Below are 24,946 nucleotides of genomic sequence, written 5' to 3' on the forward strand. Positions count from 1 at the left end.
TGCCCTACCACATAACAGAAAATAAATAGTTCCAGTTATCTGTTTTTGTAAGAATAATGAAAATAATCCAAACCATTAATATGTTAAAAAAGTGAAAAACACTAAAAAAATGTTTATTTTTGAGAGAGTAAAAGGAGGGGAGGGGCACAGAGAGAGGGGGACAGAGGATCCAAAGAGGGCTCTGCGCTGTCAGCAGAGATGTGGGGCTCGAACTCATGAACAGTGAGCTCAGGACCTGACCTCAAACGACTGAGCCACCCAACCACCCCAAAAGTGAAAAACATGTTAAAATTTAATTTTTAACTTTCAACTCTTCAATCTGAAAGGTTTCTTTTCCCTTGTAGGTACATAGTCCGGTAATACAGACTGTTAATTTTTTACTCCCAGGTCCTACTATAATTTCCTATGCAATTCAGAAGCATGCCTGGCAGACCTTGTTCCAACGCAATCTTTCAGTACTGCAAAACGACCTAGGATTACACTTTGCAATACTTTAGTATTTCCCTCATACTCCTTATGAGTATGGATAAAAATTTCCATCTCATAAAAAGCCTTTATACCGTCCTGTGTTTCAATCCTTGAAAAATAAAAGGAATGTGGAAAATCAGCGCACACATTCCTTAATATTTTATAACTTTTTGTCTATCAGACTCAACTACAGCTTGGCTTAGACAACCTTCACAACAGGATAGAAAGGAATATATGTATCTTTATCAAAGTGAGGCTTGGTAGGAAGGTCTACATTATTACAAGAAATTTAGTGACTCCTCTGAAAACACATCTGGGATCTCCGGGTGTCAGGTGAAAACTGAAAAAAGAGGGGCGCAGTGCATATTGGGTCTTGTAGTTCCGCGCCGAAGGAGGAGGCGTGGTGTGGCGTTGCATGCTGGGAGTTGAAGTCCAATTGTTCAGCGGGAACTCAAAGCAGACACAATGTGGCTTGTCTATTAGAGACATTGCTTACAGACACATACTTTCCCTTGGCTCTGCGCTTGCCGTATTGGTGACCTAGGGGTTGGGATGGCAAAGAGCGGGAGAAAAGGGATGGATGAAGTGAGTGGGTCGTGGGCCTGTGGGTGGTTGATATTGCTACGGCCAATCAAAAGGATTTAATGCCCCGGAAGTGGCTGACATACTGGGTTCGAAAGGGAGGCCTTTCCTCTTACTACGGTGGCCGGGAAGCTCGGGATTCCTGTGGCTGCGGCGCTGAGGTCGGAGCGTCTGCGTGTGTGAGGGCTGCTTTTGGGGCGGCTGCTGCTAGAGCTGGAACACTTCCCGGGTTGGTGGCTCTTGCACATTTTTTACACCTTTCCAGTTCTGTTTCGGTGAGGGGCGACTTGAGCCTAGCGGAATCAGGAGAAGGTTGGGACTTAGCGTCTCTGGTACCCAAATGACCGGGTTTTGGGGGGACCCACCTTCAGTGGAGATCCTGTGACCAACCGTTTACGCTCTCTCAGGGATTTGGCACCTCCCTCATCTACTTTTTAGTGTAATTTGCCTTCTGACCTCTTGCCCTACCCGGGCTCCAAACCTAACTAACCGTAAGCCTTCCTGTGGGCTGCTTGTTCCCCACTCTCCTTGTGGCTTTTTTTTAGGTATTCCAGATACGACCTCTTGTCCACTACGGTATCACATCCGTTTAACTTGTTTCCATTAAAAAAGAAAAGGCATGAAAAAAAAAATTAGATTCTCAAGATCTCAATCTTACCATTTCTAACACCTTATCTCCTTTTTGGCCTTTGTTACTGCTGCAGACCTTAACACTCGCCTGAATATCTTAATGCCTTTCCATCCAGAAATTAACGTTCACTCTATTTGGTTCTTAGTCACCCTCAACTCTAACACCTTCATCTACGTCTAAGGGCTTCATAGGCTGGAGGTTCGAATACATTCTTATGATGACTGGTGAATGTGAGAGATTTCAGTGGTCATCTCAGCATGACTGCTTATTGGGTTTATAATTTCTTAACATTTTTTGGCTTACATTTTCATTTTGTGTTATTTTCCAAGAGGTTTGATGCTACCTTACAGTTAAAGTAGAATACTTTGTCCTACAGCTTTTTTGTATCTGAATTACTTAGGTGGGATTTTTCCGCCTCTGTTCCTACTCAGAATATGTGTCCCTACTGGAATTTGCAATGATTTTGTGTCAGTTAATGGACACAACGGAGTGCTCGTTCCTTCTTGCTTGCTTGTGATTTGTAATTAGATTACGAGTCATTGAAAGTACCCAGAGGGATTGGAAAAGCTTTGAAAGGTAAAGTCTATGTATGTTCCAACTTACAAATTAATAAAGCCTGTTTGCTGAACAAGGAAGATTCTAATTCTAAGAGTTTCTAATTGGTCTAGTAATCTGATATTATATTCAATTATAAATTAATTCTCTGTAAAATTTGGGGAATTGTTTAAAGTTAATAAGTAGTCAGTATAAGGAATTGTATAGTTTAGTAAAAAAAAGTTTAACTGATATTCTTTCTGTAAAATAGAATGCAAATATGTTGAAAAGTTTATTTGTTGTAATTGTTTATGGTATATTTTTATATATTTTGATAAATCTGGTAAAACAGCATTGTATACTATTCATTAATGTTTTGTAGACAGAAATTTTTGTACTTCCTGGCTTTATGGGGACTGTGTAGCTCAAATAAGTCTGCAGCTTTTCTTCTATTCTGATTATTGCACTATGGAAATCCTAACAAAACTTTTGTTCTTCTTTAAGCATTTAAATACAATCTGTATATGTCAGTAAAATATAAATATTAATACTTGTACCCTGTCAAATGGGAATTATTCCTAATCAGAAATGGTTTCAGTCATGCTTACAATTTGGAGCTAAATATATAATATTTCAGATGTAATTCACTCATAGAATTCTTGATTAGATAAATGTTAAGGGGCTAGACATTACTCAAACTTTATATTTTTCTTGAGATTTTATTGATTTAGTAGGCATTCACTGAATATGTCTTACTATTTAGCGATCATGACAAAATCATCAAAACATTTATTGAGAGCATCCTGTTGTTCTCAGCTCTGTAGTAGATGCTATTAAAGCATTACTGCACTTAATCAATATAACAACTTCGTGAGCTGCTGAATATTATTTACATTTAGCAGATTGAGAAACTGAACCTCAAAGAGTTCAAGTCATTTAGTCCATTTAGTCCAAAAGAGTCCATTTTGACTCTTCCCACTCAACCACAGCTGCCAAGATGTATTCTCTACCCTGGAATATATAAGGAGCATTAAGTCAGTAAGTATTTATTGAAGCAGCTGTTATGTACCAGATACTCTTCTAGGTGCTGGAAATATAACAGTGAACAAAAGAAACAAAAGTAAGCTCTTGGGGAGCTTACACTATAGCAGAATGTATGGCATGTAAACCTTGCCTTCAAGAAGGAGCAAATATAGCCAATATGCATTAGATTTTATGTATTTTAGAATGTTAAAGTTGAAAAGAGAGATTAGGAAAGATTTAATGAAGAAGATGGGATTTAATCTAGAACTAAAATAGTGTATATAGAATTGGTAGGTAGAAACGTGAAGAAAAGTGATTTTAGCTTGAGGCATAAAAATAATAAAATTCTGAATTGTAGGGGAGACAGAGGAGAGGGAGGGACAGATAACTGGACTGCTTTTCAGTAACTTGCACACACAAGTGCACAGTATTGGTTGAATTTGAAGCAAATGTTTAAGTGAATGAAGCTATGACAAGAGTTCAGATATGAAGCAAAGAGGGATTAGATAGATCTACTGTTATTATAGTGGGACTGGAAGACAGGAATGCATTTGATAGCTGTTGATGAAAGAACCAGTAGGTTCTGTTAATTATTAAATATTGGGAGTAGGGTGGTGGCCAAAGGAGAAGGGAGGCTACATTACCAAGTTTGAACTGATTGGACCAGGTGTGTTGTAGATTTATTTACTTATTTCATCAAATCATGAGGTTTTAGAAAAAATTCCAAGATACACCTTTGTTTATGAATCACTATGAAAGAAGAAAATATTGCCAATTAAACAAAGATCGTCAACTATAAGTTGTATTCATTTTCAGAGTTAAAATGTGAAAATGTGTGATCTAGAAATGATGAAATAAAATACTCCTTATAATGGTTGGTGGACCTTATAACCATTTTCCCCCCTGTTTATAAATAAACTTGAAATCTTTGACATGCATTCAGTTATTTAGCATTTATTTATTAACTGGGCACTCTTCTCAATCACAATGATGAAATGGCGAGCTTCATCACAGAACTACCCTCATAGAACTTACTGTGTAACAGGGGAGGCAGACATAAATCAAATGTTCAAAGATATTTAAAGTTCCAGCTATTGTAAGTGCTATAAGAGAGGACTTGATGTTATACAGAGGAAAAACTGTTTACAAAAAGGACAGCAGTGTGGATGGGAAGAGGCCAGATTAGAGATGATTATATCTTGGGCCAGATGGTGGTGAAGATAGAAGTGATGGATTTAGAGATATTTAAGAGGTGGAACTAGGTGATGGATTGGACATGAGGAAAGAGGAAGAGGAAGGTGCTGCCACCACTAGGTTTTTGGCTTATGTAACTGGATGGATAGTGGTATAGTTCACTAAGAGAACACTGTAAGATGACCAGGTTTGGAGGGACATGGTTTGTTTGTTAATATTTTCAAGGTTAATTGCTTATTCTTTTTTTTTCTTTTATGTCATTGTTTTAATTAAGTATATTTGAGGAAAGATGTACCTGAAATAAATTTTTTGTTTTTGTTTTTTTTTTTTTCTTGAGAGCAGGGATAAACTTCTAGATGAAAGCATGTTGGCATTCGTTTTGAATTTATATGTAACATATTCAGCCATATATATGAATAGGTAACTGAGTCAGTTATATATGATCTTTATTTTCACGTGGGATTTGGCAATACATTGGGCTTCTGGTTAAATTCTAGCTTTTTCATTCAGTTAGTGTATATGTAAATTTAAATGTGTATTTGGGAAGAAAGGCATGCTTTTGATTTTTCCTTGAAATGGCTCCTTTGTGTAATTTTTCATAAATTTTGAATCAGTACAGTTTATTTTTAAAATTTTACATTTCATAGTAAAGCAGTAGAAGAGCAAAGAGCATGGGCTCTGGAGTCAGACTGCCTGGATTCAAGATGTGTTTTGCTATTTACTAGCAGTATAACCTTGTAGTAGTTATTTAGTCTTACAAGCCTTTTTTCCTCTTAATCTGTAAGATGAGGATAATAATAGTATCTGTGTTACAGAGTTGTTAAAAGGATTAAATGATATATAATACATGCATAGGTTAACAAAATTACTGATACAGAGTTTGTGTTTATTTTTATTAGAGATATGTGGTCTGAGATTATCTGTATATCTGTATTAACATTTTAATTTTAGAGATCCTTGTAACTAATAGATCCCAATTGGAGAAAAAATTTGTTTGGCTAGTCATATTTGGATTTGGAATAAATATTACTTAGCATAGTTTTGCTAATTTATAATTGTCCTAGATGACTTACCACATGTCATCTTTTAAGAATTTTCGTCAGAGATTATGTTTAGTCTACAGCTATCATAGGAAACTAATGGTGGCTTGGTTTGTAATTACTTATTATTTGTTAGAATTAGTACTTTTATTTTTAGCCAAACCTTTCTGAACTTCATACTTGATTTTAGCACTTATGGATAGGATGAGTAAGTAGTTAGACTTAATATAGCCTGATCAGCTATATGAAAATAAATTTAATTTCCACCCTACTTTTTCTTCCAACTTTTTTCTTTTGAAAGTTTCAAACCTATAAAAAAGCTAAAAGAATAGTACAGCAAATATCTGCACATCTTTTACTTAGATTCACTAGTTGTTAACATTATACCTCATTTGTTTTCTCTCTCTCTAAATACACACACATGCATGCTTTTTTTTTTCATGCTGAACCATTGGAAACTGAGGTTGGAGACATCATGACACTTCACTCCTAAATTCTTCGCCATACATCTCGTATGAATTAGGACATTTTCCTACATAGCTATAATGCTGTGGGCACACCCAAGTAATTTAACCCTGATTGATATTATTTAATGTATAGGCCATATTAAAAAATTTGAATTTATCCAAATGTTTATCAGTAATCTCCCTTATAGCTTAAAAAACATACTGAATCCAACCAGAGATTATGAATTTTCTTAGTTGTCATGTTTGTTTTATTCTTCCTCCTTCCTGTTTTTTTTTTCTTTTAAGACCGACATTTTTTTTAATTAAAAAAATTTCTTTTAAAAAATATTTATTTATTTTTGAGAGAGAGTGACAGAGTATGAGTGGGGGAGGAACAGAGAGAGGGAGAATCCAAAGCTGGCTCCAGGCTCTGAGCTGTCGTCAGCACAGAGCCCAGCACAGGACTTGAACTCATGAGCTATGAGTTCATGACCTGAGCTGAAGTCAGATGCTTAACCAACTAAGCCACCCAGGCGCCCCTCAAGACTGCTATTTTTGAAGACTCTAGGCTATTTTGTTCTGTAGATTTTTTTATTAAAAATTTTTTTCTTAATGTTTATTTATTTTTGAGAGAGAGATAGAGTGCAAGAGGGGGAGGGACAGAGAGAGAGAGGGAGAGGCAGAATCCGAAATAGGCTCCAGGCTCTGAGCTGTCAGCACAGAGGCCAGCACAAAGCCCAATGAGGGGCTTAAACCCATGAGATCCCACCTATGAGATCGTGATCTGTGCCAAAATGAAGAGTTGGATGCTCAACTGACTGAGCCACCCAAGTGTCCCCCCTCCCCCCTTTTTTTTTCTTTTTTAAAGTAGGCTCCATGCCCAATGTGGAGCTTGAACTCATGACCCGGATCAAGAGTCACATGCTCTACCAACTGAGCCAGTCAGATGCCTCACTGTTACTCTTTTTTTGATGATTAAATTATCTCAAATCTGATTAGTCCCTTCAAGCCAGTTCCTATGGCCTTTGCATATATCCATGTTGGTATTTGGGCATATTCTTAATTTTTTGTACAAAAGATGTTCCAGGCTCACCTTGTATATTCCTTGCTTAAGACCTGGAGTTAGCCATTTTGCAATGGAGTCCTGGTTCAATTTATTGGAAAACAGTACTCAGAAACCAAGATTTGGGCATTGAATATACTCACTGCTACTGGAGTATCACTGCTTTTAGGCTCTTTAAATAAATGGACACACATGCGCGCGCACACACACACACACACACACACACACACATTTTTTAAAAGAAATCATGAATTTATAGGATGCTTTCAATTCGGATTCAGAACCACAGAGTTTATCTTCACCTTCTGTCAGTTCATATTTGTATCTCCCTTTTCCTACAGGGAGAATTCCGATTCAAAACTGTATTAATATATTTACCCATCTATCCTATAAAACATTTAAGTTAGTTTTGGAATTACTATACTGATACTCTCCAACAACAGATTTACCACTTAAAGATTTCTTTGCCATTTTATGTCCTTAGACTATATTCCACTAAAGATGTATAGTCAAATTATATGTTCCAAGTCATTTGAATTATTTTTTCTGTGATTATGTTTTCAATTTAAAATATAAAGTTCTTACTAAACTAATTTTTTGTAGACTCTGTAAGTTATCTAGTAAAATGACTAAAGTAGCCATAATAATTTAAAACTTTATCAATAATATATAGTTATAGGGAGCTCCAGAATAGTTATATCAGGTAGAAAATATGCAGTTTTTATCTTTGTAAGGCTGTAAACTTGTAGCTCTATTTTCAAATTGATACACTATTGTTTAAAATTAGGAATGATGAGAAAATGACATCAAACAATTCCATTTATAAGCCAAAACAATTGTGTTTGTGAACATTTTAAACAATGCTCTTCTTTTGAGTGATGATACAATTCAAGCATTAATCTTTAACAATAGACATAATTGTTGAGGGTACTTTAACACATTCCTAAGGAATATGGCTAGTGTTATCCTCATTTATACCCAGAATAGTAAGATTTATGTTATTTGTGTGTCCTTGGTCTTTGTATTTGAAGAGTCCCAGTTGTGACTGTGTGTGATATTTTTCATATGTGAATATTCTCATTGGAAAGGGGGAAAATATTTCTCTGAATAATTCTAACATTTTATATTTCTACTGTGAGACATACCATGTTCTGTCTTGATTTCTGGTTAGTTACAAACATCTTTCATATTAGAATGTAAGTTTAATGGGGTCAGGAACTGGGTTTCATGGCTCATTGTATCTCCCATGGTTCCTTATGAAAGTAACCAAATACTTGATGAATGAATTAATGTGATATTTTGTGTTTAAGTGAGGTATAATTATTAGTCTCAATAATATGGATGCACCTTTTTGTAGTAGAAGTAAACTAATGGACTTGGAAAAGGTCTTATCCATATTTACATGTTAAACCTCAAAATCACTGTGTCTGAAATTGAATTTCCCATCTTCCCCTTTAGCCTTCTCCTGTTGGGTTAACTGTTTCTGTTAATGGCATTATTATCCTCCTAGACATCAGACCTGAAATCTCAGAGTCACTTTAGTGTTTCCTGTATGTACGTATATAAACATTCATATATTTGTATGATGTTGGTAGTTCTACCATCTCACCTTGTTGCTTATATCTCATTTCTTATCCCCTTACCAGTATTCTGACTGAGGCCCTCATTAACACTCATATAGCAGTCTTCTGACTAATTGAAGAAATTGAGAATATTTAATGTGGAAAAGAGATGATGCAACTGGGAGGTAGGTGGGAGGGTATGGGAGGTCTTTATATGATGGGTTATCAAATGTAAGACAGATTAGTTTCAGAAGGCCCAACCAGGATCAATTGGTAGAAATTAAAAGGATACAGACTTTCGGTTCCATATGTCTTTCAGACAAGTGAAGTTGTTTAAAATGAGCTGGAATGGGGTGCCTGGGTGGCTCAGTGGGTTAAGTGTCCGCCTTCACCTCAGGTCATGATCTCATGGCTCATTAGTTCGAGCCCCATGTCGGGCTCTGTGCTGACAGTCCAGAGCCTGGAGCCTGCTTCAGATTCTGTCTCCCTCTCTCTCTGCCCCTCCCCAGCTTGTGTGCACACACTCTCTCTCTCTGTCAAATATAAACAAACATTAAAAGAATTTATAAAATGAGCTGGAATAATATAGTTATATGGATACTCTAGAATAGTTATGTTAGTAAAGAAAAATAGTTTAAAACACTATCAGGCTTTTAAATTTATAGCTCAGTACTTAAAGCTCATTAAGTACTGAGCGCCCTGTTTTGGAGGTGTTCCCTAGAAGCTGGGTGAATGCACTTGGCTAGGATGTTGTAAAGGAGATCTCACTGCTATATAGGTGGTTGAATATGATTAATGATTAGTGAGTGAGTTTGAACCAGACAGCAGGTTAGATTCCGGTGAGTGGGAGTGTTTTGTTTTGTTTTTTTAATTTTTGAAATTCACACATTTTCTTTCATTGTACACTGTAGGTTAGGAGAGATTACTGATAGATTGGAGTGCATTATGTGGGAAAAAATGGTTAAGAACTGTTATTAATATTACTACTCTCTGGTTACTAGATACTTGGTAAATTCCCTTTGAATCCTGAGATTCTGAAATCCTTCCATACTTGTAGAGGTTAGGTTAATTTTGTCGATTAAATGATTTGACCCTGTATGTTCCTTCTTATATGCAGACTACATATTTAACCGCTTGCAAAGTTGTATTTTGAAGTATGGAGGCTCCAACCATTCATAGTTACCCCAGACTTACAGACCCCAGAGGTTATGTGATATTATTAAAATTTATTTATCAAATTATAGTAAATATTTTATGTTTCTTAGAGATAAGATCAAGATGAAGTATTATATGATCTTAGAGATAAGATCAAGAAGAGCCAAGGAATACTTAAGGCAGGCCAAATATCATTAATACTTCTTACTATAATTTTCAAGTAAATGATTGAGGTCATTTAAACTCCTTATATCCTGTTTAGATTGTTATGATGATGACTTTACAGTCTGAACATGTACTGCACAAATGGAGGCTTTTGCCTGTAGGAACTTGATAGCAAGGCCACATTTGAGGGTAAATGAATGCTCAGTACTTAGTGTCTTCTTTGTAATTTTTAGATTTAAGAGAAGAATGCATAAGTAGTACCTTTTATTTGCGTTATCATTGTAAAGTAGCTGTGCATTCATGTAATGTTTTTACCAGGAGGGTGTGATCCCGAGGAGTCGAAAGAATGTTTGTAAGATGTATCCTTGAGGCAAAACTATCTTATTAAAAATGGGTTGTTGTTGTTGTTTTTTTACTATTTTTGATAGAGAAAGGGAGAGAGCATGAGCCTGTGAGCAGGGGAAGGGCAGAGTGAGAGGGTGACAGAGGATCTAAAATGGGCTCTGTGCTGACAGCAGAGAGCTTAATGCAGGGCTCGAACTCATGACCTGAGCCGAAGTCAGATGCTCAGTTGACTGAGCCACCCAGGTGCCCCTTTCATCCTTCTTTTAAAAGCCAGTTTCTTAATATGTGAGTCCTGCCCTTATTATATATCTGTTCCTTTTCTCAGTCTTTTTTATCCTTATCTCTTACTATCATCTACTTTGCCTAACCCTTAGCTCTGAAAGGGGACAATCCAAATAAATATTACCAGTGTTTGCCCTTTCTTCATATTGGTGACTTTTTAAAAGAAATAAACATGCTAGGTTTACAAACAACATTGTTAGACTACCAAGTTCAGTGTAGGAAGATAGAAGATTGGCAAATATAGGAAAAGAGGGAATAGAAATGGATACAGTAATTGATGTTTCTGCAAAGAACTGAGATGGAGGGCAATAAGAGAGCAGAGATGACAGACCAACATATTGAGAGACATTCAAGGTCAGACAAGGGATTAATAATTTGTTACTAAAAGTGCAAGCAGGTAGAAAAGGTTACAGTAGATGAAAACTTAGAATGGACCTCACAGTTCATTTTATTTGATGGTATAGCTAAAAGCACATAAAAATTCTAAATCAATATCTATATTTCATTTTGCTGCAGAATACCGTTTGGGGAAGATGCCCAAGCATACGCAAATCCAGTATATCTGCAGTGTTTTTGTCAGTTGTACTATGTGACTGAGATATATTCTGTAGAATCAGTTCCTGAAGTTCTGTCAGGAGCTTTTACTTGGCTTTAAATTCTCAGTGGATAAAATATTCTGTCTATTGCCATATGAGAGAGGCTGATTACCTTCATCTGCCCTTCAAGGGCATTGATTTGAGTACCCTTTACATTTATCAGTTTATAATTTATCGACTGTCTTAATGCATGGTTATGGTTAGAAAAGTGACTCTCTAAAAATGACATCTGGGTCTCAATCGATGATTTTCATATCAAGGGTTGTAGCTCTGCTTTGCAAAAGAACTCTGCTTAGTCTTCACTCTGCTTTTCACATAATTAACAGTAAAGTTTAGGAATAAACCTCATCTGATAGCTTTATGTTTACTAAGATAAAATAAAATAGAATTTTCTCTTCTTTACTGCTATTTTTTAATTAAAATGGATTTGTCAGAATGTAAGTAGTGAACAGAAATATGGGAATGATGGATGGTAAGATTTATTGTAGTATGCACTAATAAAGTCTACTTGAAAAAAGTTACTTATTTCTCTAAACTTCAAGAAATAAGTATAAATCCCTTCTTCACAGTGGAAATTGGGAACAGTGTTATTTTGATGGTTTTCCAGACTGAGGCTCTGACAACACTACATAAAATAAACAAGAATTTTGGCATATTGTTTTGATCACTGCAGCAGTGAAACCAGGTATTTTAGATAACAAAAGAGATTGAAATATAGATAATGAGTAAATCATCCCTTTATACCTGATAGAATGAATTTTAATTAATTTTTAATTTTTTTTAAAAATTAGGAAAGTTTTTGGAAAGGGAATTTGTGGGTGAGGATAGTTTAGAATTTTGCAGTGAGACTGCTGTCAAAGTTCATTGTGGTTTTATTTATTTATTTTTTTGCTCATTTTAGTTAAACTAAAAGTACTGTTTGTCTTGCCTTTCCTTGGCTTATCTCACACAGATGTAAAAAAGACATTTTAATAGACTCAGTTATTAATTTATTCCTTTTCCTCTTTCCAAATCTATTATTTTAAAGAGAAACAAAAATTATGAATTAACTAGGGATTTCCTCTAATTCATTTTATTCAGCCAAAACTGCCATAGGGAATTATATTGAGGAAGTTAAGTTTTCTACGTGACTAAATAGCTGAGTGTGATGTCTTTAAGAACTGGAAAAATAAAATTGTTTATCTTAAAAAGGAAAAAGCACTCTGTCAGCATTTTATCTTTCTTACAGTCTGCTTAGGAATTTTGTAATGGAATGTCTTCTCTGTAGACTTCTTAGTCAAGCAATTTCAGGCACATTTGTAATGTTCTGTATTCAATTTTTAATGGGAGCATTTTTTTGAATATTTTGTTAATTTAAAATGGGTTCAATATAAACAGTTTGAATAATAAAGTACAAAAAATTAAGAAAATATGACATTTCATCTCTTAGAGAGTTCTACATTTAGTGTGGACTTCTAGACATTGTTTTTCCATATTTTGTGTTGTGTGCAATTCTATATACATATATAATACGCATATAGATGTGTAAATTGCATTTATACTATTCTCTCTTCCTTTATCTCTATATAAATTTAGTAAACTTTAACTTTTTAGGTTCGTAGCAAAATTGAGCAGAGTTCTTACATTACCTCCTGTCCCACAAAACACAGAACCACAAACCCCCCACCCCCAACCAACATCCTGCACCAGAGTGGTACATTTATTACAGTCAAACCTACAGTCACATATCATTATCACTCCAGGTCCATAGTTTATATATTAGGGTTCACTTTTAGTGTACATTGTATGGGTTTGGATAAATGTATAATAACATGTATCTACAACTGTAGTATTCTAGAGAATAGTTTCTAAAAATCTAAAAACAGTTGCCTAAAAATCCTCTGTGTTCTGCCTATTCATCTTTACGCCTACAGCCCCAATCTCTCACAAACACATATATTTTTACTGCTTCTGTAGTTTTTAAAACATTTTAAAAAAATATTTATTTTGAGAGTGTGTAAGAGAGAGGGCATGAGAGTGAGGGAAGGGCAGAGAGAGAGAGACAGAGAGAGACAGAGAGACAGAGAGACAGAGAGAGAGAGAGAGAGAATCCCAACTAGGCTCCACACTCAGCATGGAGCCCAATGTGGTGGGACTCCCTCTCATGATCTGGGAGATCAAGACCTGAGCCGATATCAAGAGTTAGATGCTAAACCAACTGAGCCACCCAGGTGCCCCTACTGTTTCTGTAGTTCTGCCTTTTCCGGAATGTACAGTTTGACATACAGTGGCCTCTTAAGATTGGCTTCTTTCACTTAGTAATATACATTTAGTTTTCTTTCATATCTTTTTATGGCTTGATAGTTCATTTAGGTGCCTGGGTAACATTCTTTTGTCTGAATGTATTATAGTTTATCTGTTCACATACTGAAGGAGATCTTGGTTGCTTCCAAGTTCCAATAAAACTGCTATAAACATCTGTGTGCAGGTTTTTGTGTGGATTGTTTTCATTTCATTTTGGGTAAATACCAAAGAGCACCATTGCTAAATCATATGCTAAGAGTATGTATAGTTTTGTAAGGAGCTGCCAAACTGTCTTCCAAAGTAGCTGTAACATTTTGCATACCCATCAGCAATGAATGAGAGTACATATTGCTTGACATCCTTGCCAGCATTTAGTGTTATCAGTGTTTTGGATTTTGGCCATTTTAATAGTTATGTAGTGGTATCTCATTGTTTTAATTTGATTTCCCGGATAGCGTATGTGGAGAATATATTCATATGCTTATTTTCCATCTTTGGTGAGGTGAATCTGTTTAGGTCTTTGGACCATTTTAAAATTAGGTTGTTCATTTTCTTATTGAGTTTTAAACATCTTTGTATATTTTACATAGCACACTTTTATCAGATGTGTGTTTTCCAAATATTTTCTCCCAGTCTGTGGCTTGTCTTTTCATTCTCTTGACATTGTCTTTCACAGAGAAGTTTTAAATAAAAAAAATTAATATTTATTTTTGAGAGAGAGATAGAGATAGAGAGAGAGAGGCAGAGAGAGGGAGACACAGAATCCAAAGCAGGCTCCAAGCTCTGAGCTGTCAGGACACAGCCTGATGTGGGGCTTGAACTCACAAACCACAAGGTCATGACCTGAGTGGAAGTCAGATGCTTAACTGATTGACCCACCCAGGTGCCCTGAGAAGTTTTTAATTTTAATGAAGTCCAGTTTACCATTTATTTTTTTTTAAGGGTTTGTGCCTTTGGTGCTATGTCTAAAAAGTCATTGCCATACTGAAGGTCATTTAGGTTTTCTTCCATGTCATCTTCTAGGATTTTTATAGTTTTGTGTTTCACATTTAGGTCTACAGTCCATTTTGAGTTAATTTTTGTAGAAGGTGTATGGTCTTGTCTAGCTCCTTTTTTTTTTTTTTTTTTTTTTTGCATGTGTATGTCCAGTTGTTCCAGCACCATTTATTGAAAAGACTGTCTTTGCTCCATTGTATTGCCTTTACTCCTTTGTCAAAGACCAGTTGACTGTATTTATGTTGGTCTATTTGTGGGCTCTCTATTCTGTTCCATTGATCTATTTGTCTATTTATTTTGCCAGTACCAATAATGTCTTTGTCCGATTTTGGTATTGGGGTAATGCTGACCTCATAGAATGAATTAGGAAGTATTTTATCTGCTTCTACTGGGAGAGATTGTAGAGAATTGGTACAAATATTTGGTAGAATTCAACAGTGAAACCATCTGAGCCTGATTTTTTTTTTTTGGAAGATTATTAATTGTTGATTCATATTTTTCTAATGGATATAGACCTATGTAAATTGTCTACTTGTGTGAATTTTGGCAAACTGTCTTTAAAGGAATTGCTTCATTTCATCTAGGTTATCAAATTTGTGAGCATAGAACTGTTCATAATGTTCCTTTATTGTCCTTTTAATGGCCATGGGATCTGTGATGATGTCCCCTGTTTCATTTCTGATGTTAGTAATTTGTGTGTTCTCTCTCTCTCTCTCTCTCTTTTTTTCTTAGCTAGCCTGGCTGTAGGCTTGTAGATTTTATTGATCTTTTCAAAGAATCAGCTTTGGTTTTGTTGCTTTTCTCTACTGATTTCTTTCTTTCTGCCTTAATTTTTATTATTTTTTTTTTTCTGCTTACTTTAGACTTAATATGCTCTTCTTTTTCTGATTTCCTAAGGTGGAGGCTTAGGTTATTGTTTTTAGATCTTTCTTCTTTTCTAATATATGCATTCTCAATGCTATTAATTTCCTGTAAATTTTAAGGGAATTTTGTGGCATATCACAAATTTTAAGTTGTATTCTCATTTTCATTTAGTTAAAAACATTTCTTAATTTCTCTTGATGTTTCTTATTTGGCCTTGTGTTATTTAGAAGTGTTTTGTTTAATCTCCAAGTATTTGGAGATTTTGCAGCCAACTTTCTGTTACTGATTTCTAGTTTAACTCCATTGTGGTGAGAACAAATCTATGGTTTCTATTCTTTTAAATTTGTTAAGAGGTGTTTTATGGCCCAGAATCTGGTCATTCTTGGTGAATATTCCATGTGAACTTGAGAATAATGTGTAATCTATTTTTGTTGGGTGAAGTAGTCTGTCAATTATGTCCAGTTGATTAATGGTCTATTTACTTGTTTTTAAAATGTTTATATATTTTTGAGAGAGAGAGAGAGAGAGAGAGAGAGAGAGAGAGAGCGAGCGCAAGCGGAGGTGGGGCAGAGAGAGAGGGGAACAGAGGATCCGAAGTGGGCTCCATGCTGACAGCATAGAGCCCGATGTGGGGCTCAAACTTGTGAACCGTGAGATCATGACCTGAGCCAAAGTCTGAGGCTTAACTGACTGAGCCACTCAGGTGCCACTGATGGTGCTATTTAATTCAACACTGTCTTTACTGATTTTCTGCCTGCTGGACCTGTATTTCTGTTAGAGGGATGTTAAAGTCTGTAACTGTAATAGAGGATTCATCTGTTTCTTCTTACAATTTTATCAGTTTTGCCTCACATATTTTGATGCTCCCTGAATATCTTTTTATCATAATAAATATAGATCTATATCATAATATGCATATACCATAATTTAGTCATCAGCAGATGTTTGTGTCTATTAGCACACCAGTGTGCTAGCTATAAGGATATAGTAGTGAAGAAGACACATTCTTTGCCCTCATGGACTTTATTATTTGAGAAATAATTATGTAAAATGCTTGTTTCTTCAGACTCACCAATTTAATCTCTTATGATGATGAAAAAAATACGAAACTCCTTTAATGTGCATTACTTAGATTTAGTAAGTTTGAAAATATTTTTCTGTGTTTATTGGCCTTTTTCTTTGGAATGCCTGGATTTTGGGGGGGGGTGTGTTTTTTCCCCTTATTGATTTATAGGAGCTCTTTGTGTATTAGAAACATTCATCCTTTTTCTATGTAATAGATATTGAAGTTTTTCCTAATTGAGGAATTGTAATTTAACCTAGTTAAAGTTCTTTTTCTTCTTCCTATATTGAAATTTTCATTTTTATGTGATTACAGTTTCCTTTCTGATTCCTAGTTTTGTATACCAGGCTTAGAAAGTCCGTTTCTTCAAGATTGTTTAAAAAATTTTAATTAACACTTCTCTGGCGTATAAGCACATGTGCCAAGTGTGTGCATTTGTGTTCAATTCTTTAACTTGTCTAGAATTCATTATCTGTGAGGTAGCTTTATTAAACCAGCTAGCTTATTACTCTAGCACTGTTTAGCAAATTAGCCATTTTTTCAATGATGTGAAATATTTCCTATGTTATTTCTTTTCTCCCTATTATGTTTTATTCAGTGTCATCCTTTGCTAATAATAATAAATTTAACTTTTAGTAAACTTTAATTACTCTAGTTTTTTTAAATGTTTGTTTATTTTTGAGAGAGAGAGAGAGACAGAGATCGTGCACAAGTCGGGGAGGGACAGAGAGAGGGAGACACAGACTCCGAAGTGGGCTCCAAGCTCTGAGCTGTCAACACAGAGCCTGATGTGGGGCTCGAACACACAAACTGAGATTATGCTTGAGCTGAAGTCAGATGCTTAACTGAATGAGCCACCCAGGTGCCCAAATTACTCTAGTTTTGTAATGTGTTTTAATAGTCAGTCAGGCAAATCCTCTCCTTATTTGGAATTTTTGGTTATTCCCTTTTTTAAAAATTTTAAAATCTTTTTATTTAGATGTAACTTTAAACTTAGAGAAAATATGCAAGAATAATAATAGTACATAAAACACAACTAAAATCCTTTACCCAGATTAATCTTATATATATATATATATATATATATATACACACACACACATACATATATATACATACATACATACATACATATGAAATTATTTTTTGGAACCATTTGAGAATAAGTTGTATTCATTGTGACCATTTATGTCTAAATATTTTATTGTAGATTTCATAACAATACTACTGTCATCTAGTTAGATCTGTCAATCTAATACCTTTTATAATTTTATTCCTTTTCTCAGAAGCAGGTATTACATTTAGCTTTTGTGTTTCTTTCATCTCCTTTGATGTGGAGAGATTCCAAGCCTTTCTTTGTCTCACACGACACTGACATTTTTGAAGAATATAATTCTCCCTCCCCTTTTGAAATACATTGTTCCTCATCTGGGGTTAGAGTGATGTTTCCCCATGCTAGATTCAGATTTTGCATTCTAGGCTGGACTACTGTATTTGGTGTACTCTTCTCAGGACTCCCCTCTGAAGGCAAAGAAAAGCCATCTGTTCCACGTTGGCAAAGTAATTGTTTAATAGACATTTTTACTGAAGTATAATATACATACAGAAAAGTGCACAGGGGTGCCTGGGTGGCTTAGTCGGTTAAGCATCCAACTCTTGATTTTGGCTCGGGTCATGATCTCATGGTTGTGAGTTTGAGCCCATGTCAGGCTCTGTGCTGTCAGTGTGGAGCTTGCTTGGGATTCTCTCTCTGCCTCTCTGCCCTTCCCTTGCTCACGCTCTCCCTCTCTTTCTCTCTCTCTCTCAAAATAAATAAACTTTTAAGAAAGTTAGAAAAATACACAAATAATAAATAATAATAAATGGATAGCTCTGTTATCACAAAGTGATCATACCTGTAATTTCACCATAAAGATTTTAATAGAACATTAGCACCCCAAAGCTTACCCTTGTGTCTCCTCTTGGTCACTCCTTCCTCTTTCCCCTTTTCTGAAGGTAATCTCGAATCTGACTTCTAATATAGATTAGTTATGCCTATTTTTGAACTTTTAGAAAGGGATACATATATGTGTGTGTGTGTGTGTGTGTGTGTGTGTGTGTGTGTGTGTGTGTGTGTTGTTTGGCTTCTTTAGCTCAGTATTATGTTTGCAAGATTTATTCACATTGTTGATATAGTTGTAGCTCATTCATTCTCAATGCTATATAACATTCCATGTAAAAAATGTACCTTTGGGGCATCTGGGTGGCTCAGTTGGTTAAGTGTCAGTTTAGGTCATGATCTCATGGTTCATAAGTTCAAGCCCTGCATTGGGGCTCTTTGCTGTCAGCACAGAGCCTGCTTTGGATCCTATGTCTCCCTGTCTCTCTGTCCCTCCCCTGCTCATGAGACTCTGTCTTTTGAGAGTATTTTTGAGAGTATTTTTTACATACTGAAAAAAATATATACCACAATACATCCATTTCACAGTTGATGGACATTTGAGTTGTAGCTTGGAGCTATTAAGAATAGTACTGCTATTAACTAACTAGAATTTAAATAGAAATTTGAAAAAAAAAGAAGAATACTGTTATGAACAGGTTTACACATACGCTTTATTGAATACATGTATGCATTTCTGTTTGGTATATTCCTAGAAGTGCAGTTTCTGGGTCAGAGGCTATGAGTATGTTCAGCTTTAATAGATATTGCCAAACATTTTTGCAAAGTGGTTTCGTTAATTTTTAACCACACCAGTAGTGTATGAGTTCCTTATACATCTCTCTAACACTTGTAGTTTACTGACTTTTTAAGATTTAGCCAATCTGGTGTGTCTGTAACACAATCTCATTCTGTTTTCAATACATGTTTTCCTTTTTAAAGACCTTTCTTAGGCATATTGACCATTTGGTCATCCACTTATAAAATCATAAGTGTCATCCATTTATAAATAGAAAGTTCCTGTTCAAGTCTTTTGTGTATTATTCTACTCATTTTGTTATTGACTTATAGGAGGTCTTTGAATATTCCATTTTTATTAATTGAAATATTGACATACATAGTTTCAGGTTGTACAACATTGATTTAACACTTTGGAAAATAATCACCACCATAAGGCTAGTTGTCTGTCACCATACAAAGTTACAAATTTGTTTTTCTTATGATGAGAACTTTTAAGATTTACTCTTAGCAACTTTCAAGTATACAATACCATATTATTGACTATAGCCACGAATGCTGTTCATTATATCCCCACTGGATATTTATTTTGTAACTGGAAGTTTGTAATTCTTAATCCCCCTCACTCATTTTGCTTACACCCACACCTCCTACTCTTTGGCAACTACTGTTTTCTCTATGAGTTTTGTTTTGTTTGTTTAGATTCCACATGTAAGTGCAATCATACTGATTGCGTCTTTCTCTAACTTATTTCACTTTGCAAAATACCCACAAGGTCCATCGATGTTGTTGCAAATGGCAAGATTTTCCTTTTTTATGGTTGAATAGTATTCCAGTGTGTGTGTGTGTGTGTGTGTGTGTGTGTGTGTGTGTGGTGTGACTTCTTTATCCATTCACCCATTGATGGACACTTACGTTGCTTTTGTATCTTGGCTATTCTAAATAATTCTGCAGCGAGCATACAGGTGTATATATCTTCAGTTAGTATTTTAGTTTTCCTTGGATACTCAGAAATGGAATTGTTGAATCATATGGTATTTCTTTTTTTTTAATGTTTTGGTGAACCCGTATACTGTTTTCCAAAGTGGCTGAACCAGTTTACATTCCCACCAGCAATGCACAAGGGTCCCTTTTCTCCATGTACTCACCAACACTTGCTATTTCTTGTCTTTTTGATAATAGCCATTTTGACAGGAATGAGGTGATATCTCATTGTGGTTTTGATTTGCATTTTTTTGATGATGAGTGATGTTCATGTGCTTGTTAGCCATCTGTGTGTCTTTGGAAAAATGTCCATTCTGATCCTTTACAGGTTTTTAATCCAATTGTTTGATATTTTGTTATTAAGTTGTATGAGTTTTTAATATATTTTTGATATATACCCTTTATTGGATATATGATTTGCAAACATTTTCTCCCATTCAGTAGGTTGTCTTTTTTTTTTTTTTTAACGTTTATTTATTTTTGAGACAGAGAGAGACAGAGCATGAATGGGGGAGGGTCACAGAGAGAGGGAGACACAGAATCCGAAACAGGCTCCAGGCTCTGAGCTGTCAGCACAGAGCCTGACGCGGGGCTCGAACCCACGGACCGTGAGATCATGACCTGAGCCAAAGTCGGACGCTTAACAGACCGAGCCACCCAGGCGCCCCTAGGTTGTCTTTTTAAAAACAATTTTTTTAATGTCTATTTATTTTTAAGACAGACAGGGACAGAGCATGATCAGGGGAAGGGCAGAGAGAGAGGGAGACACAGAACCCGAAGCAGGCTCCAGGCTCTGAGTTGTCAGCACAGAGCGCAACGTGGGGCTTAAGCCTGCAAGCCATGAGATATCATGACCTGAGCCAAAGTCGGATGCTTAACTGACTGAGCCACCCAGGCGCCCCCATTCAGTAGGTTGTCTTAACATTTTGGTTGGTTTCCTTCACTGTACAAAAGCTTTATAGTTTGATGTAGTCCCAGTTGTTTGTTTTTGTTTTTGTTGTCTTTGCCTTTGGAGTCAGATCTGGTTATTCCCTTTTTATAGCATTTTGATTTATACTACTTTCCAATATGGTTCAAGGGATCATCTTCCAAAATCTTCTCTGCTCTAAAGTTAGTATTCTTAGAAACATCCGTTTAATTTTTTTTATGGATATAAAGTGGGTTTCTGTCTTTATAGAAGATTGGAATTCAATTTTAGTTACATGAAAGTAACTACCATTGACTCTTGAACAACACAGGTTTGAAAGGCATAGGTCCACTTATACATGTATTTTTTTTTTTTTTTCGTAAATACAGTACAGTATTATAAATTTATTTTCTCTTTGATTTTTTATTAACATTTTTTTCTAGCTTTATGTAAGAATATAGTACATAGTGCATGTGACATACAAAGTGTGTATTAATTCAACTGTTTATGTTATTGGTAAGGCTTTTGGCTGACAGTAGGCTATTAGTAGTTACATTTTGGGGGAGTAAAAAATTATACATGGATTTCTACTAAACAGGGGTCAGCACCCAGCCCCTGCATTGTATATCGTTCAAGGGTCATCTGTATACCAAATTATTAAACCAGCAACAGCTTAACGAGTTTGACCTTATAATTATAACTTAATTATTCTCATCTACCCTCTGTATGGTGACAATAAAAGTATTCTTATAGGATAAGTCAAGGATATGTTCCAAAAATGTTTCAAATGTTTCACATTTGGGGGTATAGTTATTCTGAGTGAATAATCTATAGTAGCAGGAATTTTGAGGAAAAATAATAAAAGAACAACTTCACAATTTATTCTGCTCTAAGTTCCTTTAGGTTTGAAAGTTTCTCATTAATTTCTGAATCTGTCACAGCATCTTACCTTGGCTATTTATTTTTTACTAATTTATTTAGGAGTGATTAAGATACAGACTTACCTCATACAAAATGTCTCACTTTGTCTTCATGTTCCCCCCACCCACTTTAAGGCATTAATTTTACATTCTTGCCAAAGACTATCCAGAGTATCCCTGGTAACCAGTGTTGTGAACTATTTGAACCAAAGTCTTCCCCATGGTCTACTTTCTTTCTGACTTAGAAAGAAAATACATGTATGTACGTTATCTTATTTTAAACATTTGAATTTAGAAGATTCATGGTTGGTGGCTTTTTAACAATAAAAATTTTAAATTCTAAAAATTACATATGTTCTTTGTATAAGATTTGAAAAGGTGGACAATAGTGGCATAAAAATAACCACATAGAGGAGTGCTTGGGTGGCTCAGTCGGTTAAGTGTCTCTTTTATTTTTGTTTTTGTTTTTGTTTTTGAGAGAGAGGGAGGGAGAGAGTGCAAGGGAGTGAGGGGCAGAGAGAGAAAGAATCCCACAAGGGACAGAGAGAGAGAGACGGGGAGGGGGGAGGGGGAGAGAGATAGGGGCACCTGGGTGGCTCAGTCAGTTAAGCGTCCAACTTTGGCTCAGGTCATGATCTCACAGCTAATGAGTTTGAGCTCTGCATCGGGCTCTGTGCTGACAGCTCAGAGACTGGAGCCTGCTTCAGATTCTGTGTCTCCCTCTCTCTCTGCCCCACTCCCACTCACGCCGTGTCTCTTTCTCCTTCAAAAATAAACAAACATTAAAAAAAATTTAAAAAAAGAGAGGGAGAGAGAGAAGCAGGGCTCATCCGAATAGGAACTGTTTTTACCCAAAGCAGGGCTTGTGTTCACCTGAAGTGGGGCATGAGCTCACCCTAAGTGGGACTTGAACTCATGAACCTTGAGATCATGACTTGAGCCAAAGTCAGATGCTTAATGACTGAACCACCCAGGCACCCTAAGTGTCTGACCCTTGATTTTGGATCAGGTCATGGTCTCACGGTTTGGAGCCTTCTCTCTGCCCCTCCTCCACTCTAAATAAATAAGTAAATAACCATCCACACACAATTTTACATCCAGAGAAACTTGTCAATTTTTGATGTGCTTCTTTCTAACTCTTCCCCTGTCCCTTCCCCAGCCAGTACCGTATGATGCATAAAGTTTTAGATTCTGCAGTGTTTCTCCATTTTCACAAACTTTCTGAAGACATTTTTAATGGATATGCATTCCATCATGTGGATGCACATTTTATAAACCTTTCTTCTTGCTTTTCCAAATTTTGTTAAATTATGCAATTTTCTGAAGGAAAATTTTTCTTTCCTTTTCTATATTCTAGTTGTTAGTGAAAAAATGTTCAATTGACAGAGGTTTACAGCTTGTAGAAGTGCTACTAGTGATATACCTATATTTATTAATTTATCAGTACACTGATTCATTTAATAAACATTTTGAGAACTAGTCACATGCCAGGCAGAGCTTACGGATACTCAGAAAGTTGACCATCTAGTGGAAGAGGTAAGAAGTAATAACAATTCAGTATGATGAGTCCTGTGATAGAGGAAGACATAGGATCCTGTAGGAGCTAAGAGCAGGGACCCATCTAATTTGAGATACAGAAGTGGGGAGAAACCTTACAAGTCTTATAAGAGGAGGTGAAACTTAAGCTGGGTCTTAGGGACTCAAGATAATAAGGTAGTTAAAAAGTGAGAGTGAGCAGGAAGACATTCTAGGTGAAGGGAACAGCACATGAAAGGTGTGAAGTATCAGATAGCATGTCCAATAGAAAGCTTTCATATTAATATTAAAAATGGCTTCAGTATATGGTACATGTGAAGGAATGGCAAGAGAAGCAGCTAAGAAAGAGGGCAGACATAATTTCTTGAAGGGCCTTAAATATCATTCTCAAGGCTGAGAGTGTAAACATAATCATGGCAAAGTCCTTGAGGAACGTGTTTGTAGCTCTACTTTTCATTTATACATCAGCAATGCTCAAATTAATAGCTCTCACTCTCTAAGCTCCTGATCTATATATCCAGCTGCCTAGTTGGCCTCTCTAGAATATAGTTCGAATGTAAGCTCCATGAGAGGAAGTATTTCACTGCTTTAGTCCTAAGCTGTATCTGCACTGCCTTAAACAGTACCTGGCAATAATTTATTGAATAATTAAATAAATGTTAGAGACTCATGTATCTCTCAGAGGCATCTCAAACTACATATAAATCAAATTTGTGATCTTCCTCCTCTAGCCAGATCCTTTGTAATGTTCCCTATTTCAATGATTATCACCATTTATTTAGTTTCACAAGCCAGGAACATGGGTATATCTGTTGGCATATCTGTTTTTCTTGCCTTCTATATTCATTTAATTGCCAAGACATTGAAGTTGTGACATATTTCCTTATATGTCTGTTTCCCTCCCTCTTTACTGTTCCAGCCCAGGCTATTATCATCTCTTTCCTAGTCCTGTACAATCCTAGGAAACTCTAATTCTGTACTCTTGTCCCTTTTCAGTCTATTCTTTGTGCTGGTCTTAGAATCAAGCCCATAGAATCAGATTCTGATATTTCTGTTTGAAACCAGTTTTTCTTTGGATAAAGAACAACATTCTTAACATGGTCTACAAGGCCCTGTGTGCTCTAGCCCATGTCAAACCTTTGGCTACATCTCAAGTGCCTTTTCTGGACTATCCATGTCTAGTCACATTGGCTTTTAAAAATTTTCCAATGGACCATGCTTTCTCCTGACTCCACTGTATAATGAGTAGCTTTTAGTACATGTTATAAAATGGAACATCTACTGTTAAAGAAATAAATGTATCAATACTTTTGAGGAGATATTTATTACCCTAAAAGAGCACTGTTCTGTGCAGCATTGTTTTCTTGAAAAGTAAACCTGTGAATTATTGTAAATAAGCACAAACATGTTAAAGTATAATTTGTTCCTTTTTCAGATTATATCACACATCTCACCTTTCCCTCAAGTCAGTTATAAAGCAAGTACTTACAAGGTACATTTATTCTTATTTTAAAGTAAGAAAACATTTTCCGTTGTAAATTTAAGCTATTGTTTTAAATGCTGCAGTATTGAGATAGGAAGGAAATGTAGGAAATGCCTTAAAAAACAAAACAATTCGGTTTTATATGAAAGTAGTGACTTAATTAGAATA

General features: G+C 35.7%; 1 protein-coding gene across 6 annotated transcripts in view; it reads left to right on the top strand.

Annotated features, from left to right (window-relative positions):
* Positions 1-1,121: 1,121 nt before the first annotated feature.
* ATG4C (autophagy related 4C cysteine peptidase) overlaps positions 1,122-24,946 on the top strand; it is a 90,973-nt gene continuing 67,148 nt past the window's right edge. For 3 of the 6 annotated variants that reach the window (XM_015078856.3, XM_015078857.3, XM_053214180.1), the window contains exons 1-2: positions 1,122-1,279; positions 24,731-24,787. The gene's annotated coding sequence lies outside the window, so the exon portion shown is untranslated. Of the gene's footprint in view, positions 1,280-2,112; positions 2,258-8,627; positions 8,729-24,730; positions 24,788-24,946 lie in introns of all 6 variants that reach the window. The other 3 variants (XM_027059003.2, XM_053214179.1, XM_027059005.2) reach the window with 3 other exon arrangements.

The sequence above is a fragment of the Acinonyx jubatus genome, chromosome C1 (assembly GCF_027475565.1).
Source record: "Acinonyx jubatus isolate Ajub_Pintada_27869175 chromosome C1, VMU_Ajub_asm_v1.0, whole genome shotgun sequence".
Taxonomy (NCBI): domain Eukaryota; kingdom Metazoa; phylum Chordata; class Mammalia; order Carnivora; family Felidae; genus Acinonyx; species Acinonyx jubatus.